Here is a 20,814-nt window from a genome sequence, read left to right as displayed (position 1 = left end):
TCACGATAACTGACATGCAAATAACAAGTGAAATTTAACATTCATGTAGAACTTAAAAATGCAAATCGTGATTAACATACAAATGCAACGTAACATAAATAAAGTATATGTGTGCATGACGATTAAGAAACATGCATAAGTCATAATTATCAACGATATCGAATTAAGTACGCACATGCGTAGTAGTAAATCATTTGCATGAGTTAATACATATTATGTTAACATGCAAATGCATAATTAAATCAACTAACTATAAATTAAATGAGATCATGCATGTATGCGGAAAAGAAAACTATACTAAAGAAAGTAAATCATGCATGTTAGTGGGTTAGTAGCTTAGTAGCTTTTTCTCTCTTTCTTTTGTTAGTTACATTGCATGGCAACTTTTGTCGCTTTACATCATGGACCTTGTAGGTATTTTGCATACTTTTACATGCGACCATTCTGATCAATTGTACAATAAGATTCAATATACATCATATAATTATGACAAATTTTATCTGAAATCTTTGATTCACTAATTCTCTGTCTCTGGATGTGTCGCCTTCGTTGCCCTGGACAACTTCCACCTGCGAACCGGAAGAGGGACATATGACCCAGACATTTCATCCACCCAACCAAATGAAGCTTACGCTTCCTAGATTCTCGTAAGCTCCCATCCCTAATGACGCAATTCCCTAGCAAGCCAGTACCAACTGGCGAGAATGGAACAATATGCATTCATGTATAACTAACAACCCATCTTGTTGAGCTTAACTACATGTGTTATAGCAAGGAGAAAATAAATAAATAAATATGATGGCCATCATTACCCTATTTGGGAGATGAAGAATTCACCCTTCCCTGGTTAGCCCATAACAAGCACCCTATTCCAAAACCATCCCTCATATATAGGAATCAAAATTAACCTCTCCCGAATTAATTTAATATAATTTATTTTGATATTTTTATATTTATATAAATGATTTATTATAAGGTTTAAAATCCTTCTTTTTTTTTTGTAAGTATTTAACATCAATAAATAAATTCTTTTAAACCCAATTTCATTAAAAAATAATTAATAATCCTTTACTCCCAAGAAAAAGAGTCAAATGGTCAAAGTTAAATTGGGTGCACTCAAAGTGGCTTTTAAACCCATGACCCAATGATTCCAAAAACATACTCTTGCCACTTCACCAAAGGTTAATTCTAAAATCAATTTTCAGGAATATTAACTAACTATATTGATAAAATTCTCCAGTATTTAATCTAAAGTCATAAACAAATGTTATAGTGTTTCCCCCTATTAAGCCACTGGCAGATTTGCAGAGAAGGAAGTAAAATAAATAATTAAAATTATATGTATTTTCTGACAGCATGTTGGTAGACTGAGGTTTGGCTGGAGAGTTCTCCCTTAGCCTTACCTCGTGGGAGAGAGACAGCGTTGGGTTAGAAACTCCCCCTTCATTTTACAGGTCATTGGTAATGTATGGAGGAGAGGAGACGTAGCAGAGAAGAATGACTTCTCTGCTAGACTTTTCTATGCGCCCCCTGTAATGCCCCGCCAAGAAACCCTAAAGGATTCAACTAAAACTCTCGAAAAGAGTGCAAATAATTTTATTTTTTTTAACATTAAAGAACTTAAAGATGCATTAAATTAAATATTGCAATAACATTTGCATAAGCGGAAGACTTAACTTAAACACCTAAAGGGTTTCCAACGAAGATTACTCGATTAATCCAATGAACATTAAGGTTTATTAATCCAATTAACAATGAGGATCATTAAACCTACTCATGATGAAATGATTACCACAAGGACGTAGAAATTAAATTCCATAAGAGATTTAACTAGCATGATTGAATATATACATCTGACATTAGCTACATTACATCATTAAGCTACATCCATCATAATCTATACTATTGCATCTGATTGATAACTTCATACATGCAATAAGATTAATGTCTTCTAAACTACATTATACATTTTAACCATAATGTCATTCATGCATCCAAAAATAAAAAGGAACCAGATGAACACATACAACATACAATACCAATTGATATCGGAGTTCACCCCTAATGGGTTACATCTTCGAGTCTGCTTCAAGTGCAAGACCATTCTATTAAATAAAAGGTGAAAAATACATAAGGTTCATATCAATTACATCCTGCCATCAAGGCGTATAAAAGAAAATAATACATATGACCACATAGGGTCCAAGAGATACATGAATGATCCAAGAAGAAGAAAGAGGATCCATCTGAAACATGATATGGAGTAAAACAAGAGAACAACTGGAGCACCAACAAAAATAAATCCTCGTAAACCATCATAAGTGTCACATGATCTAACATGAATAACAGGTACTCACAAAAAACATAAACAACCAGATATGACTCCCACAATAGTGCTCCAAGCAAAAGCAACACAAACTGCACACTAGTGAACATAAGGGAAGAGTGTCATCACATAGCTTGGTATGGTTACCCTAGCAGGCCTCCATAGGTCTTGGCCCCCATCCACAGGGTTACCCTGGTAACCTCTCCCGAACCTCTGGCCCCATCCAAGTCTCATGTGGACCCAACACATCCTTTCAGGAAGGCAAGGTTGTTGGTTTGCCATTCCAAGCTTTCTCACTACATCCTGAGTCTATACTAGCACTCAACCCATGTGTGAGGCACAATTATCTTACTTAGTGTTTTCATATACCAAACCCCCTAATCATTTATTAAGTTATCACTTATTTAGACAAACTTTCGATGGGTTATCATGCTTACCACTTTGGGCGTGGCCCCCACTCGAAAGCCACTCTCCCTTATGACACCACATTCTACTGAACTCTAAGGTACGACTCATGATACCAAAATACTCAAGGATTTTAGGCTCAATAGTAGTAGTTCACTTGGTCACACAAACCTAGCACCTAGGTTGAGTAAACAAAAGGATTCCATTGAATAATGAAATAAAGCCTTTATTGAAAACAACATACAAGAATTGCATAAAATAGCTAATTCAATTGGTTTGTTCAATATCTCAATTACGAGCCAACACATAAGCAAGATAGATAAACATCAAGGTAGAAAGAATTCATGCAATATTGTTTTCTATATGTTTCCTTTCAACCAAGTTTGCCACGTTTTCCAATTTATTTGGTTCAAAAACAAATACAATTTCTCTATCCCAATTAAAATAATTCATTAACAATCTAATTAAAATTCTCGCAACACAACTAGATCATTAGTTCATAAAAACAACACATATATAAATATATAAATTTCCCCAATAAATCATTTTCCACTAAATTTCCAACTTACGAATAAATATTAATAAATATAAATATAAGATATATATATATATATATATATATATATATATATATATATATATATATATATATATATATATATGTATATATATATCCTATAACATTATATATGTATTTTATTAATATAACTAATAGTAAAACTTAACTAAAAATTATAATCTCCCTTTTATAAAAAGTAACTATTTTAATATATTATTAAACTTAATAAATATAATTAATAATTAATAACATACATTAAAAACTAACTTTAAAATGTATATTATTAATTATTTATATTTAACATATATTAAAAAAACATAACTTACAAATATTTTTTTTTTTAACTTTATTTAAAACAAACTTTAATAAAAAGTAAAAGGGAAGGGGGTGGTGACCATGGTCTCCACCATGGAAAACCATGGACTCCCCTCCCTCTCTCTTTGTGACGCATCTATTCTAGCTCCAAAATGACATTTTCATACAAACGACATGCATCTGGAGCCCATTGACATACATCCCTCCCATGCCCTCCCATGATGCGATGGGACACGTTCTGGGACCCACCATTAGGCTGACCTGGAAGCATGTTGTCGTTTCGCAGTTAACAAAAAGAATTTGCAGGTGGCTAACATTTGCGGGCTGATGCGATGAGACATGTTCTAGGACCCACCATCGGGATGACCTGGAGGCATGTTGTCATTTTGCTATTGAGAAGAATTTGCAAGCGGCTAACATTTGTGGGCCACTCTCACGGTCACGAACTGCAGAAGGTGGCTTAAATTCGCTGCTCCCACATGAGGAAAATTAATTTAAATTCAAATCCAATGTTCCCGCATTGCTTGGTGGATTTAATTAATATAGTTCAATGATCAATTTAATTGATTTAATCTATTGATATGAAGTTAATATCAATTAACGGAATTCATGTGAAGTTAATATCAATTAATCTAATTGATATTAAGTTAATATCAATTAAGTTAAAATCAATTAGGTTAGTTGAAAAAAATCAATTACGTCAATATAAATTAGGTTATATTATGATTGATTTGACCTAATTGATATTAGCTTAATAATTAAAAAAATAACTCTTCATACACATTAACCTTCCACAATAATTTTTTTGCATCCAATCGTGATGAACAAAATAATTGATGTCAATTTGAATAATATTTTATTATTCTATAGATCAAACTTATATATTTAATCTAATTGATTTAACCTAGTTGTTATTAACCTAATTGATTTAACCTAATTGATATTAACCTAATTGATGAAACTTAATTGATATTGACTTAATTAAATTGATATTAACTTAATATGATTGATATGAAGTTAATATCAATTTAATTGATTTAACCTAATTGATATTAAGTTAAAATCAATTCGGTTAAATCAATAAGGTTAATATCAATTAGGATAATATCAACTAGGTTAAATCAATTAGGTTATATTATGATTGATTTAAACTAATTGATTTTATGTTATCAGGTTTTAATATTCAAACTAATAATTTTGTAGAATATAAACTTTAAAAGCTAATTTGTTTAAGATTTTGGGTTGAGTTTATAGAAGTCAAAAATAAATTTTTATACATAAAACAATCTTGTACTTCTATTCAATTATTCAATTGTTATCTCCTATACTATAGGAAAATAGATGAGTTGTTTAAAAAATCATAATACAAGAAAGCACTCCTCAAAAAACATTTTTATGACAAACCAACAAACCAATGGAAATGATGTGATATTCCCAATACCTCCCTTATTACATCATTCTCAAATGGGGATAAGTGGACTAACAATACTTGATGAAACATTCATTAGTTCATAAAAAATACACTACTCATGACAAGTAATAGTGGATCTACCCTCACTATGCTTCCTTAATAGGATTGACCTTATTGGAGTTCATCCAAGGATAGGGAATAACACATATAATCATATAACCTAACATAGGGATAAACACATCTATTTGAGGTCATACACAAATTTTGGATGGGAGCAAACACTTCTATATATCATTACTTTTGAATAGGACACACTTCTATTCATAGTAATTATGATTGACACAAACACATCCAATCATATTAAACAAATATGATTAAGAATAAACATATCCAATCATTATCACCCGACAAATGTGATTAGGGACAAACACGTCCAATTGTAATTAGGGACAAACACAACTAAAAACTGTAGACACCTAAAAGTTGCACAATGAATTAAGTGAATTTTATTCATTTAATTATCCTTTATTTCTCTAATTAATTAAATAAAGGTTTAATTGATAACCCTATTCTTCTAATTAGCCTTTTAATCAAATTAAAGATTTGATTAAATCCTATTCTTCTAGCCTAACTTATTAATTAAACTAAGGTTTGATTAAGTACCGTTTACCCACTTAATTAAATAAATCTTATTTATTTAATTAATAGTTTTTTCCCTTTTAATTAAAATCTTCTTTACATTTAAATAAATCATTATTTATTTATAAATAGTCCCCCCACTTGCATTTTCCTACAAATGCAAGTTGCATCTATTTTAGTTGAAATAAATCATAAATATTTTAATTAAAATCTCCTATTTTCTCCCACTTGCATTCTCCTACATTTTGGCTTAACCTCTTAATCATTCTTCTAGAAGTCCTCAAAACCCCTTTATTAGCCTAATTTCTTCTAATCATGTCACATTTCTAAATTTGGGGAAGTCACTTCTCTAAATTTGGAAGAAAGCCTTCCAAATGCATTTAAAGTTTTATCTTTTTCAACAAGTTAACTTCTCGAGTCTTCCAAAATTTGTAAGGCTCTTACATGAGACTTGAGGGTTATCTACCCTCTTACAAATTAACCTTCAAAGTCTTCAAAAGGCATTTAATGCCTCTTACAAGCCCACACCCCTTAGCCATGATGGTTGTCCCTTTGACCAATTTCCATGTTGCACAAGAGTTTACCTCTTGGGTAATAGCATGCCTCTTTGGTTAATGACATTATCCAATTATGTCACTCCTTGAGGTTATCCCTGATGCTTAAATTAACATCTAACGCTTGCTTATCGTCCCCTCAAGCCATCTCAAGGTGACATTTGTCAACTTAGGATTGGATTGAATTCCTCCCATGGATTGATAACTTTCAATCCTAGCCCTTGTTAAGGTTATTCAATCTCAACCATCTATTTCTCTATTTTGCCTATAAATAGAGCCCATTTTTCCTCTGATTCATCTATTAATTTTTAGCATCCATATTATAGCTAATTTGTATTGCAGGTTATCAAAGAGCTCATTTTTTCCATTTTCAAGCATCCAAGCATCAACATCTAGCATCCATCTCATAGCATTTAGATTCAATTTAGCTCATCATTTAGCTTAAATTCACATCTTTTCATAGCTTTTCATCTTCATCTAGTTTAATCAATTCACATAGCATCATTTAGTTTTCAATTTGGAACATAAATTTTCATCTTAATCACCTAGCTTGCATCCTTCATCCCCTTCATTTTCATCTTAGCATTTCACTAGAATCCTATTTGCACCCATTTCGGTTCTAGTAGCATTTTCATATAACTCATTCTCTAGGTTGTCATCTCGAGGATCAAGCTACTCTCCCAAGTGAGGGCCAACTTGAATCTTAGAGATCTTTAGAAATAGAGGACAATGAGGCGATTTTAGAGTTTTTGATCCATTGCATTTTTTTTATTTCTAATATTTAATGCAATGCTTCATTGGTGTGTTTGAGATGTTTTCTCTTATTGTAAGTTGATCCCACATTAAACAACATTTAAAATCTACCTAATTCCAAAATTATTATAACATTATTAAAGTCTTCAAATTATTGAATATAACAAAGATCCATAGGATAGTGGTTTCAGTTAAGGCTAGTATAATTTACCTCAAAGAGTTTTGCTAATACTTTCTTTGATGATTTATAAATGGGGTTTTCATAATTAGATCATAATTAAAAATTTCCTATTAGGCCTATAAATTATTTGTAACTTAAGAGTGACCCTCAACACCCGTCAAGAAGGTTTTCAAGAGGGAATGTTTCTAATATAACCTTGCACTTGATAATACGTTGAGGCACATTTTATATATATTATATGCTTTTACAAGTACAAGTCTTATTCACAGACCATATTTCTATTATAAATTTTCTAGTACATAATTCATTAAAGTGGTTGATTGAACATATTTTAAGTTTTAGTATTAATTTTGATTGAAATCATCAAGTTCTTATTCTTCTATGTGGGCCTGCTCTAGCTAGTATTTTGCTTATAAAAAATAATAGGATAACAATGTTATTCTATTCACTTGCAAGCTCACCATATACTACTCAAAACAAACATCTAAACCTAATTGGAAAGATAATATACCATCCTAATAATGTGGGATTATGTTATTCATTTTCCTCACTAATAACTTACAAAGCTATCTAGAAACATGACATTCCTTGCATACACACCCCATATTTCCAAAAATAATGATGAACCCCAAGTTGTTTCTACTCAAATTTATTGTCAAATTTTATCTTATATTTAAATGTTCTAGTTTTCCTTGGTTCTTGATGAGTCAATTAGATTGTGAGATCTAAATTTTATAATTATTTTGATATAAGGCATTAGTTTTGTGGTAACAAAGTTTAACTTGGGTCCTCATTATCCTCCTCTTGTTTGTGTTTTCTTTCTTAGCTAATCCCTAAGTTACTAGCATTATAATTCTTTATTTGAGTGTTTAATTAGAATTTTTTTATGTTATGTTACTATCATTCTATAGTGTTGTAAACTGTAATCTTTTACAAGATTCACACTCTATTTGGGTCCCTACTTTAGTATGCCTTCTCTTGGATCATTTTAAGCATATTTGGGTCATATCCTTGTTACAAGTGTGGTTGTTGTTATAAGGTACAAGATTGATGGTACATAGTTTAGGGAACATAGGGTTGAGGGTAGTGGTCGTATTGATTCCTCTCTCTCTCTCTCTCTCTCTCTCTCTCTCTCTCTCTCTCTCTCTCTCTCTCTCTCTCTCTCTCTCTCTCTCTCTCTCTCTCTCTCTCTCTCTCTCTCTCTCTCTTATTTAACTTCTCTATCATTTCCTTGTCTTTCTCCCTCACCTATCTACCTCTCTAGGTATCTCACTCCATGTATACCTCTCCCTTTCACCCTCCTTAGCCCTCTCTTTCTCTTTGCTCTCTCTCCCTCCTCTTCTCTCTCATTCTCCTAATTCGTCAACAATCCTCTTCTATCCCCCTTTATCTATCTTACCCTTCTTTTCCCATCTAGCTATATAACCTCTCTCTTGCCCTCTAGGTATCTTTGTAAGGGGCAACACATGTGTTAGAATAGGTGAAATGGAGAGAGAATGAGAGAGTAGGGGAGGAAAATATATATAAGGGTAAGGAATGGAGAGATAGAGATGGAGGGAGAGACATAGGGAGGGGAAAAAGAGGTGACATAGGAGAGAGAGAGAGAGAGAGAGAGAGAGAGAGAGAGAGAGAGAGAGAGAGGTGATAGAGAAGAAAGAGAGAGGAAGATGGAGAGATAGAGAGAAGTATCAATACCACCGTGCTACCCTCAACCCTATCTACCCTAAACAATGTTCCATCAATCTTGTATATCTAGATGGGAGAGAGAGGGGAGACATGCATATAGGGGAATAGATAGAGGTGCCTAATGAGACATAGATGGAGTGGTATAGAGAGGAGGGAGAAACCTAGAAATGCAAGAGAGGGAGAGAGAGGCTAGGAGGAAGAGGTGACGACCTAGACAATGGAGAGAGGGTAGAGAGAGAGAGAGAGTATGAGAGAGTAGGGGAGGAAGATATATATGAGGGTAAGGAAGGGGGAGACAGAGAGGGAGGGAGAGACCATGGTTCATGGAGAGAGAGCTAAGAGAGAGATGAATATGGAGAGATAGAGGGAGGAATCAATATGACCACTACCCTCAACCCTATGTTCCCTAAACTATGTACCATGAATCTTGTACCTTATATTGTAAATCTTATATCCTACAACCTATTATCTAAATACTATATCAAGGAGGGAGAGGTGATGACCTAGAGAGGGGAGGGAGAGAGAAGAGGAGAGAGGGAAGAATAAATAGAAAGAGAGATCTAAGAAGAGAGGGAGAGGTGGGTAGGGAGTGACTGAGAGACCTAGAGAGGGAAGAGGTAGATAGGTGAAGGAGAGAGAGAGAAGAAAATAAGAGAGAAAAATAGGTATGGAGAGAGATGTTGGGAGGGATAGGTAGTGATCAAGAGAACACATAGAGAATGGAGAGAAACAATAGGAGGAGAAGAGAGATGGAGGGGGTACGGAAGGATATATATGGAGATAAGGAGGGAAGGTGAGAGAGAGAGGGAGAGAGTATAGGAGAGACCTAGAGAGGGGGGAGAGAGAGAGAGAGAACAAATAGAGAGAAGAAAGGGAGAGTAAACCATTAATCAAGCATCAATAAAAACCAGATGAGTGTCAATTGCCAACAGAAACATGGCTTTCCTTGCATACACACCCCATATTCCCAAAAAGAATGATGAATCCCAAGTTATTTCTACTCAAATTTATTGTCAAATGTTATCTTATATTTAAATGTTCTAGTTTTTCTTGGTTCTTGATGAGTCAATTAGATTGTGAGATCTAAATCTTATAATTATTTTGATATAAGGCATTAGTTTTGTGGTAACAAAGTTTAACTTGGGTCCTCATTATCCTCCTCTTGTTTGTGTTTTCTTTCCTAGATAACTCCTAAGTTACTATCATTAGAATTCTTGATTTGATTGTATAACATGGCGTGTTATGCTCCTTCGTTGATTTGCAGAGTGCATGGTCGGTGTTTTCTTTGGCCTCGCAAAATGGTGAAAGCATCTAACATAGTTTGTTATGCGCCTTCGCTGATTCGCGGACTGCGTGTCCGCCTTTTTCTTTGTCCTTGCGAAATGACGAATTAGACTAACATGGCGTGTTATCTGCCTTCACTGATTCGTGGACATTCTGGCCAGCATTTTGTTTCATTTTGCGAAATGATGAATTAGACTAACATGGCATATTATTCTCCTTTTCTATTTCACGGACTGCGTGGCCGACATTTTCATTGGCCTCGCGAAACAGCGAAACCGACTAACATAGCGTGTTTTGCACTTTCACTATTTTGATTAAGTAAAAATAGGTTTTTGAAAGGAACCCGACCCTTTTACATATTAGGAAAAAGAGAGAGTATTAGAGCAGAAAAGAACCATACCTGATCACTCCATCAACAAAAACTGATCCCACCTGAACCAAAAAGGGATCTCAAAACACATAACATAAAAATCCACAAAAAGACAGCAAAAAGAAAGCAAAAGGACAACACAATGACAAAGACCGAGACCGAGACAGCTAGATATTTTTCATAATGTCTTCAACGTGAACCACCATCTACTTCATGTTGATCGCAGAGGTCTTCAAATCATCCAACTCTCATCCCTTGATGTCGCCCTAATTCCTGGTGTTGGCTCTAGTCCTCTTCTCATCACCTTTTTTATCCAACTAGTCCTTGTCGCGCTCTTTATCTTTGATGTTATCAAATCTGTTAATCAGAATGTTCATATTGTCCACAAAGGCTTTGAGAATCTGGAAGTTATGTTCGGCTATCTTCTTCCCAGTTAGTTCCATCCTATCAACTCTGTTGCCCAAATTATTCATAGCAACTGTAAAGCGGAAAAATCGAACCCTAGTCGTTCTCCCCTCCCCAACTCCGAGGAGAGAGAAGGGAGAGTCACTAGGGTTGATGGTTTTCACTTAGGGGAGACTTTACATTCAAAAGAGGGGTTGAAACCCACAAGATCCAATCCCACGCAATGCAAGATTGGATTCTATATGAGTTTCAAGGGTTGTGATAGCAAGGATACCCTCTTTTGTAAAGAATGTAGATAGAAAGATTGAACTAGGAATGCATGTAGAAGCAAGAAAGATTTACTTATAAATAGAGATAGGGATATGATATGAAGCTGAGGACCTAGAATTAGCAGTAAAATGTCAAGACGGCGCTGTCCTGCAAATTTGAGCAAAATTTGACGGGACGATGGCGCCCGGCGTGCACACGGTCCTCCGAAAAATCCGCGAAACGAAGGGGGATCTGTTCATCTCTGCACAAGTATTCCAGATCTTCAATTTCAGCCGCGTACCTGCAACCTACACACATAAAAGTGAAGATGATTGGGGGGTTAGGGATTAGGGGTTTGCCCTTAGGTCAAACCCCGGTTTTGGAATTAACCAAGAAATGAGAAATGTTGTAAATGTAAATGACTGTAACGTAAAACAAGTACTAGTACCTTGTTGTAAGGATGTTTGTATCCTTATATGCGAAGGTATAGATGTTGTTGTATGTTGTATGTTGTATGTTGTATGTTGTATGTTGTATGTTGTATGTTGTATGTTGTATGTTGTATGTGGTAGTATGTGATCTCTTCTTCAATGGTTGAATCCTTGTCTTGAATGCAACACCTAGCCTTGAATGGAGACTTAGAATGATCAATTGCTTGAAGGAATGTTTGAATGCTTGAATGCTTGAATGTTTGAATATCATTTCCGCGTCTTGTACACATATGTCCTTCCTTCCTCAAAATGGGAGAGGAAATGTAGTTTATATACTTGCCAATTAGGGTTGATAGACTGATTTTCCCGACCTTAGGCCGACCAGGAAATGTTATTTTCCAAATTGCAAACAAAAAGACCCGAAGTCCCATAGGAGACCGGGCCCAAAAATAGGGCCAGGGACCAGGGCGCTGGGCGCTCTGGTCCCACCTCCCGGGACAGCGGGGTGCAAGGAGGGATCAAGCAGGGTGCTGGAAAAATGTAGTTTTTGGTGTCGTGAGCAAGTTTCGGGGTCTCCATTCAAGTTCAGTGTTGCGTCGCCATCGTGAAGACCCAAATGCGGTCGAAATTGCAAGTGTCACAATTTTAGGATGCTACATTTAGCCCCCACTTTAGCGGGAGTATAAGCGTACGCTCATACTTCCGGTAAAGTACAAGGAAACAACATTGAAAAACTTTCACCACGTCAAGGAGGCAAGATACACCAAGCCCCCAATGGACTAAGGATCTTACGACTTCGATTGACAAAGTAAAAGGGAAGATCATGAGGGAGAACCATGACTGTCAGTAGTAAGGTTCCCTCACTATGAGTCATGCAAGAAAGATATCAAAAAATTTCAAGGCAAAGCTAAATTTGTCAAGAAATTTTCAAGTATCTTGAAAAGATATGGATGGGATGTATGCCCCCCTACGTTAAAGCGATCGCACACGCCTCACCGGGGGTGATTGCTTTAAGGTAGTGATACATATAAGAAATGAGAAAGGAGCACGTTATCACAAGGATTTAGCCCCCAAGTGTGAGATAAACCCAAGGATAATAGACGCAAAACACAAAGCACAAGGTGACTTCGCTTTCCTTGGGATCAGTATGTTGTATGATAATTCATGTATATCATATGTATGTATGCATAATTGTTCTTCATTCCCCAATCAAGGAAGGTCACCGAGAAGAAGGGAACACATGTGTCTTTTGAGTCAACATGAGAGAGACCAAGAGATCTCAATGTTTTGCATCGTCCTCAAGTAGACAACACTAAGGACAACAAATAGAAGAATGAGAATAACACATAGAAGAAGTAACAAAAGAAATAGAGGAGGAGAGAATCTGCTATGCTAATGAAACTAGTCTAGCACGTCATCTACCCTCCGATCTTGCTGATCAATGTTTCGGGAAGGTAGGGAACACGCTAGAGGAGGAACATCCAACACAGCAGATGGAGTTATCACAAGATCCAAACAAGGGCTATGTTCATATCCCAAGCCGCGGTGTTCTTGTCTAGGAGCTAGGATAAGTGCTTTAGAAAATTCATTAGATAAATGGTTATCAATATCAACAAGTTCATATTCACTATTAGAATGAACAGGAGAAGTAGCATTTTCATCATGAATAACATTTTCATCTATATCATCATCAAGATTTATAAAAATAGGATCTTTAACTCGCACAGGATCAAGACCATCATGCATCTTATGTTTAGGAGATTTCGGCTCAATTGTCGGTTGAGGAGAAAATGGAATAATATTAGTTGAAGGTCTTTTTGGGGATTGCAAAGTTTGAAAAGCAGCTGCCTGAGCTCTAAGACGACGCTTTCGTCGGCGTTCACGTGCAGAACGATTTCGTCTAGTCTTAGTAGGAAGTTGCGAAGATTGAGGAAGAGGAATGTTCTCATCCTTATCACTTGGGTGTTTAGGTTGTGGTCTCTTAGGTTGAACAATAGGAGAAGAGGAAAGTCTCTTCTCTCCATAAGAGGAAGGAGGAGGAACTGCTCCATATAAGGGAGGAATATTTGGTTTAGGAAGGAGACCAAGTCCATCATGACGAGGAGGTATAGGTCTACTTTTAGGAAGTTTATTAGACATAGACATAGTCACATCCATAGGAATAGGTTGCGAATCTTCTTGAGGAAAGACATTAGTTTTATCTTTCAAAGGAAGAACTTCCTTCTCAAGAACGATAGGAATGTCAAGTTTGGGTGTTCTAGGTTCACTTAGAGATAGGATCATATCTTTGTTCCACATTTGATAAGATTTGAAAAAATGATCACTTCGCGGAGGAAGAGATTGGAATTGTTTAGGCCAAAAATAATCAATAGGAACGCTAGAAGTTCTTTCAGCTGGTTTAAAGAGACTATGATTGACAGTAACAACTTCGCCATTATGGGGAAATTTCAAACACTTGTGGATAGGAGAAGCAATAGCTTTCATGGAAGATAGCCAAGGATAGCCTAGCTTCACACGAAAATGTTCGCATGATGGAATAATAGCAAAGTCCACATCAAGGGATTTGTTATGGACCTCAATAGGTAATGTAATAGAACCAATTGTAGGAGAAGAAAATGCATCAAATAATTTCACAACCACATCTGTTTTGTCATAGATCACTTGATTCAATTGCAAAGTAAAAAGAAATTCTTCAGTAATGATATTAACCATGCAAGAAGGATCAATAAGCACTCCACGGCAAGGTGTATTTTTTACTTTTGCAACTATATATAAAGGACCATTAGGTGCCCTGATGGTTTCACTAGAATCAAAGGTGATGGAATGTTCTTTAGGGATTTTCTGCTGCTCTACAAAGTTAATAACATTCGGAGTCATAGACACAAGATCATCAGGTGAGACAGAGGAATCAGTAGTATCAATCGCATTAGAGGTATGAGAAGGCAATGGATCAGTAAAAATCTGAAGATTTTGGTTAGGAGGAGCTACAGATGTATTGCCTTTATCATTCACTCCAGAAACAGAAATAGTATTATTATCAATCAAATCTTGAATTTTCCCCTTTAAAGCAAAACATTTTTCAGTATCATGCCGAGGTTGACGAAGAAATTGACAAAAAGATTTGTTATCAAAATAAGGTGAAGTAATCTTTGCAGGATCAATTTGCCTTATAGGAGGAAGAGTAAGCACATTTTGTTCCAATAACTTATTCATAATACTATGCAATGATTCATTCAAAGGAGTAAACTTTCTTTCTTTCTTGAAAAACATAGAAATAGGAGACACACCTGATGCTGCATTCACATTGTTGTTGATGATGTTTTCATTGAATTTAATGGACTCTCTGTTCGGTTTAAACTTCCCAAATGGTTGTTGACTACTATCACCCTTATCACTCGGAGCCATAGGATGTGATTGTTCCATTTGACTCACAGTCAGTTGATAATTGTGAAGAGTTGCGCACAACTGTTGGAAAGAAGTAAACTTAGAAAACAGGAGTTTTTCTCTAATATCTTTTTGTAAATTAGAAATAAAGATTCTTTGAATATCATTGTCAGGCACTGGAAAGGAAATTTGAGCATACAAATGCTTATATCTACCAATGAAATCAGTCACTTTTTCTTTAACACCTTGTTTACAATGCATTAAATCAATCAAAGTAACTTTAGGACTTATATTGTTTTGAAATTGTTGAATGAAAGCATTTGCAAGTTGTTCGAAAGAAGTAATAGAATAGGAAGGCAACGAGCAATACCATTGTAGGGCTTTGTCTCTTAATGTTCTAGTAAACAGTTTTGCAAGCAACCTTTGGTCATAAGCAAAATCAGTACATATTGTTTGAAAGGTCTTAACATGTGTTAGAGGATCACCCTTACCATTATAAAGCTCCAAATGTGGAATTTCAACATGTTTAGGGGGGATAGCTTGAACAATGTCAAGAGGAAGTGGGCTCGCAACATCAAATGTGGGCACACTAAACTTAGATTGATTCATAGAGGCAATTTGTTGCTGTAAAGAAGAGATAGTTTGTGCAAGATTGTTAATGGTCGCTTCAGTCGAAGAGTTCATATTAGATGTGTTAGATTGTGATGGAGGTGTTATGTTATTGAAAGAAGGTAGAGAGTAAGGTGGTGGGACACTATGATAGTTAGTCATAGGAGATGATTGGACAGGAGGAACACTACAAGGAGGAATGGAATGGTTAAATGAATTGCCCCCTTGCGTCATGTTCATTTGTGGTGATATAATAGGAACACTCATTGAAGGAATGAATGAAGAAGTTGGATTGAATGAAGGAAGAGGGTTAATTGAAGAAGAGGGATTGCCCCCATGACTGGTGATCATAGGGGGAATGTCTTGTGTTGAAGTAGTCATTATGTTTGATGTAAAAGTAGGTATACTAGCAATAGGAGTCGTCAAAGGAATAGAATGATTGTCTTGAGTAGGAGGTTGTGTATAACCCAAAGTTTCAGCACAACTCTTCATAGGCATCACATTTGAATCCACAATGTGTGCAATACCACGCAAAATATCAATTCCATTCTTATCACTTTGAAGCATACGTTTTAGACCCTCAATTAATGAAAGAGCTTAACTATCGGGGTATTCTTGAGACATCCATTGTCGAAAATCGTCAAATTGATTATCCAATTTCGAAAGTTGTTCTTCAGAAACCTCATGGAGAGCTTCTTCATCATTAAGAGGATTAGAGGAATTACCCATGTCCTCATTAAAAAGGCCATTCAAATTAGGTTCCATCTCCTCAGTAATTAAACTTTGGAAGGACTTAATTCTAAGGCTTCGTCTAACGGGAATAGTGTAAGTAGGACTTATTGTTGTAAAACTCATGCACTAAAGAGAGAGAGAAGATTTTGAATTTTTAGAGGTAGCAAATTTCAATAAAATCAGCCAATCTCCTAGATTTAAGCTGTTAAATGCAATCAGGACAATCTCCCGAAATTTTGGAAAAAATGTCCGGGACCGTGGCGCTCGGAGTGCACACAGTCCTCGCAACTTTTTTTGAAATTTGCAGGGATGAAAGTTATGATGATTTTACAGCTAACCTGAAAAAATTGAGTGATTTTACGATCTGTAGATAGGCCAAATTAAAGTTGCAATCTCAAAATTGAACCCTACCAAGATTGTCGAAAAATGCAAAATTTGAATTTTGAAAAAGAGAGGGAAACTGAAATTTTGAATTTTATAATTTTAGAGGGAATACCAAAAGCAATGCAAGTTTTGAAATTTGAAAGTTGACTCAATTTCACGCAAAATTCAATTTTGAAAGCGGAAATCAAAGTTGTTGTAATTAAGCACTTAATTTCAAAAGTCACAAATTGCAAAAATTTGAATAAATTACTGAAATTTCGAATGAATGATAACACACTTTTCAGATTTAGGACTGTAAGAAACACAATTTTGACGCAAATTTCAATTTCAACAATTTTTGAATGATTAGAAGTCTCGATCCAAGCAATCGCTAGACCAACTTTGACTATAATTTTGAAGGTGTTAAATTTGATAAAATCAGCCAAAATTCTGGATTTTAGCAGAAAAATACAGTAAGATCTAGCTCCCGAAATTTCAGAAAAAATGTCGGGGACGATGGCGCTCGGGGTGCACACGGTCCTCGCAACTTTTTTCCAAATTTTCAGGGATGAAAGATATTGTGATTTTATTGCGGAATCCAAAGTTACAACTGATTTGGAGATGTTTTGATCGGTGAAATTGTCGGACAAAGGTTGAATCAAGAGGGTTTCAAAAATTAGGGTTTTGACACTTAACCACTTAATTTTCAAAATTAACGCACAAATATGAATTGATAATTTGTAATAGAAGGGCAGATCTGAAACAAGCATTAACAATTAAACATTTCACAAGTTTAATTACTAAAAAGAAAATTTTAGGGTTTTTATGAAATCAACCTCTAAAATTTGCAAAAGATCAAACATGGAAATGTAATCAAGGAATCCAATTTTCAGATCTAACTATGAATAATCAGAAAGGATGTTCACGTCGGGTTCACCAAAATGTAAAGCGGAAAAATCGAACCCTAGTCGTTCTCCCCTCCCCAACTCCGAGGAGAGAGAAGGGAGAGTCACTAGGGTTGATGGTTTTCACTTAGGGGAGACTTTACATTCAAAAGAGGGGTTGAAACCCACAAGATCCAATCCCACGCAATGCAAGATTGGATTCTATATGAGTTTCAAGGGTTGTGATAGCAAGGATACCCTCTTTTGTAAAGAATGTAGATAGAAAGATTGAACTAGGAATGCATGTAGAAGCAAAAAAGATTTACTTATAAATAGAGATAGGGATATGATATGAAGCTGCGGACCTGGAATTAGCAGTAAAATGTCAAGACGGCGCTGTCCTGCAAATTTGAGCAAAAGTTGACGGGACGATGGCGCCCGGCGTGCACACGGTCCTCTGAAAAATCCACGAAACGAAGGGGGATCTGTTCGTCTCTGCACAAGGATTGTAGATCTTCAATTTCAGCTGCGTACCTGCAACCTACACACAGAAAAGTGAAGACGATTGGCGGGTTAGGGATTAGGGGTTTGCCCTTAGGTCAAACCCCGGTTTTGGAATTAACCAAGAAATGAGAAATGTTGTAAATGTAAATGACTGTAATGTAAAACAAGTACTAGTACCTTGTTGTAAGGATGTTTGTATCCTTATATGCGAAGGTATAGATGTTGTTGTATGTTGTATGTTGTATGTGGTAGTATGTGATCTCCTCTTCAATGGTTGAATCCTTGTCTTGAATGCAACACCTAGCCTTGAATGGAGACTTAGAATGATCAATTGCTTGAAGGAATGTTTGAATGCTTGAATGCTTGAATGTTTGAATATCGTTTCCGCGTCTTGTACACATATGTCCTTCCTTCCTCAAAATGGGAGAGGAAATGTAGTTTATATACTTGCCAATTAGGGTTGATAGACTGATTTTCCCGACCTTAGGCCGACCAGGAAATGTTATTTTCCAAATTGCAAACAAAAAGACCCGAAGTCCCATAGGAGACCGGGCCCAAAAATAGGGCCAGGGACCAGGGCGCTGGGCGCCATGGTCCTGGGGGACCAGGACGCTGGACGCCCTAGTCCTGAAGGACTAGGATGCTGGGCGCTCTGGTCCCACCTCCCGGGACAGCGGGGTGCAAGGAGGGATCAAGCAGGGTGCTGGAAAAATGCAGTTTTTGGTGTCGTGAGCAAGTTTCGGGGTCTCCATTCAGGTTCAGTGTTGCGTCGCCATCGTGAAGACCCAAATGCGGTCGAAATTGCAAGTGTCGCAATTTTAGGACGCTACAGCAACATTTTCACTTTCACTGTTCTGTGGACTGCGTGGCTGACATTTTCTTTGGCCTTGTGATGATGAATACTAAGAGGGGGGGTGAATTAGTATACCAAATTTATACTATATTTAAACACTTAAACAATCTAGCAGTAAATTGGTAAAACAGTTTAACAAACAAACCAGTTAATACACATGCAAACCAAATAGAAAATAAGGCATTCACCCATAGAAGCAAAATCACCATAACACAAGAGATTTTGATGTGGAAACCCAAATGGGAAAAAACCATGGTGAGATGAAACTCACAAGTAACTATCTGCAGAATAGTAACCAGACCGGTTAAGGTCATACAATGTTCTTTACCAGAATAGATCCTGTTAGGAATCTCAATCTTTGTTAGGAGATAAGTTTGATTAAAGACTACCTTGTGAGAGGATTTCAGATCCACAGATGTGAACCACCTTGTTAGAGTATTTACAAAGGCTTTTATGGGCCTACCCGGTTAAGGGTTTCTGACTTGTCAAAGATGTGAGTAATCAACAAGTGAATGATCTAGCAAATGGCACAGTCTACTTGATTAGATCCATTGTACCTCATAGCTAATGCTCTTCAGCATTACTTCAGTCTTCAGTAAATCCAAACTCTATTGCAGTACACAGACTTGATCTTCTCAGTTAAGATCGCACATACAAGAGCTTCGACGACCACCAAAACCTAACAACTATACTCATACATACACATACAAAACCCTAGACATGATGTCCTTAAAAGGAATCAGATTTCATGTCGGTCCAATAGGATTACATTGCAAGTTCCTAGGTTCATTGTATGTAGACATATTTGGTAACACGACAGAAAATCACCGTCAAAGTGTCGGTGGATGGTAACTCATCACAAAAATATACCAGTTGGTAACTCATCACAGAGTATTACCGGTTTATACAACTTTTCTGGTTACCGTTTAGTAACTTAGAGTAATACCGATTCAAACAGATTACCGGTTGACAAAAATTGAAGACTAGGAAAACAATAACTGCCACTTCTGGCTCCTTTGCTCCGCTCCGCTTGAGATCCTTTAACCGCTTGATCTCTCTATGCCGCTTGGGTCTTTATACCACTTGAGATCGGTAAACACTTTCTGCATAACATCAATAGTCTAAAGACTACAACATGATACTGGTTTGGAACAATTAGCAGTTGAGCATAATTCATACATTCACAAAGAGATCTCATAGCAAGTGTGTGTCCATCAATGACACTCACAACATAATCATCAAAATGGAAACTATCTCCCCCTTTGGCATTGATGGTAACACTTAGGAAAATTTTTGACATCTAAGTGTTTTACAACAAAATTATGCCATAATCAAAATTACTCCCCCTAAGCATATACACTATCCCTTTTGCAGAAAATAAAATGTATACAGCTTCCTTACTGAGATAAACATGAAAGTATACATAGCATGCATCAAAATACAGAATACTACTCCCTCTTTGCCAACAATGACAAAGTATAACTGAAAAAAAAAACCCCTGTTCCATTAGCATTAAAAATTGATTTAAAGAGTTTATGACAATAAAGAGTGAAACTTGTCCAAAACTGATTTAAAGTCCTGCATAAATGTCTTCATGGATAAAGACCATGATTCAAGCAATGAGGTAGCAACCTCATTCTCCATTTGCATCTGATAGACCTTCTCTTCCATGGCATCCAAGGTACTCATCTCTTGAGTGACCGTTAGGGCATCCAGATTTAGATACAATTTCTGAAGAATTTGCAGTCTTGGCAGTAGGACCAGTTGAAGTTCCTGCAAATTACGTGTCTGGTTGCTTATCTCTACCTCTATTCTTGCAGACTCAAGTTGAAACCGGTGAGTGGTTTGTCCATATGTGGAGAAGGAATCATATGGCATCTTGGAGGTGCTTATAATGACTACATATCATATTGCAGT

Source organism: Cryptomeria japonica, chromosome 10, assembly GCF_030272615.1.
Source record: "Cryptomeria japonica chromosome 10, Sugi_1.0, whole genome shotgun sequence".
Taxonomy (NCBI): Eukaryota; Viridiplantae; Streptophyta; class Pinopsida; order Cupressales; family Cupressaceae; genus Cryptomeria; species Cryptomeria japonica.
Note: the sequence above shows the minus strand (reverse complement) of the source record.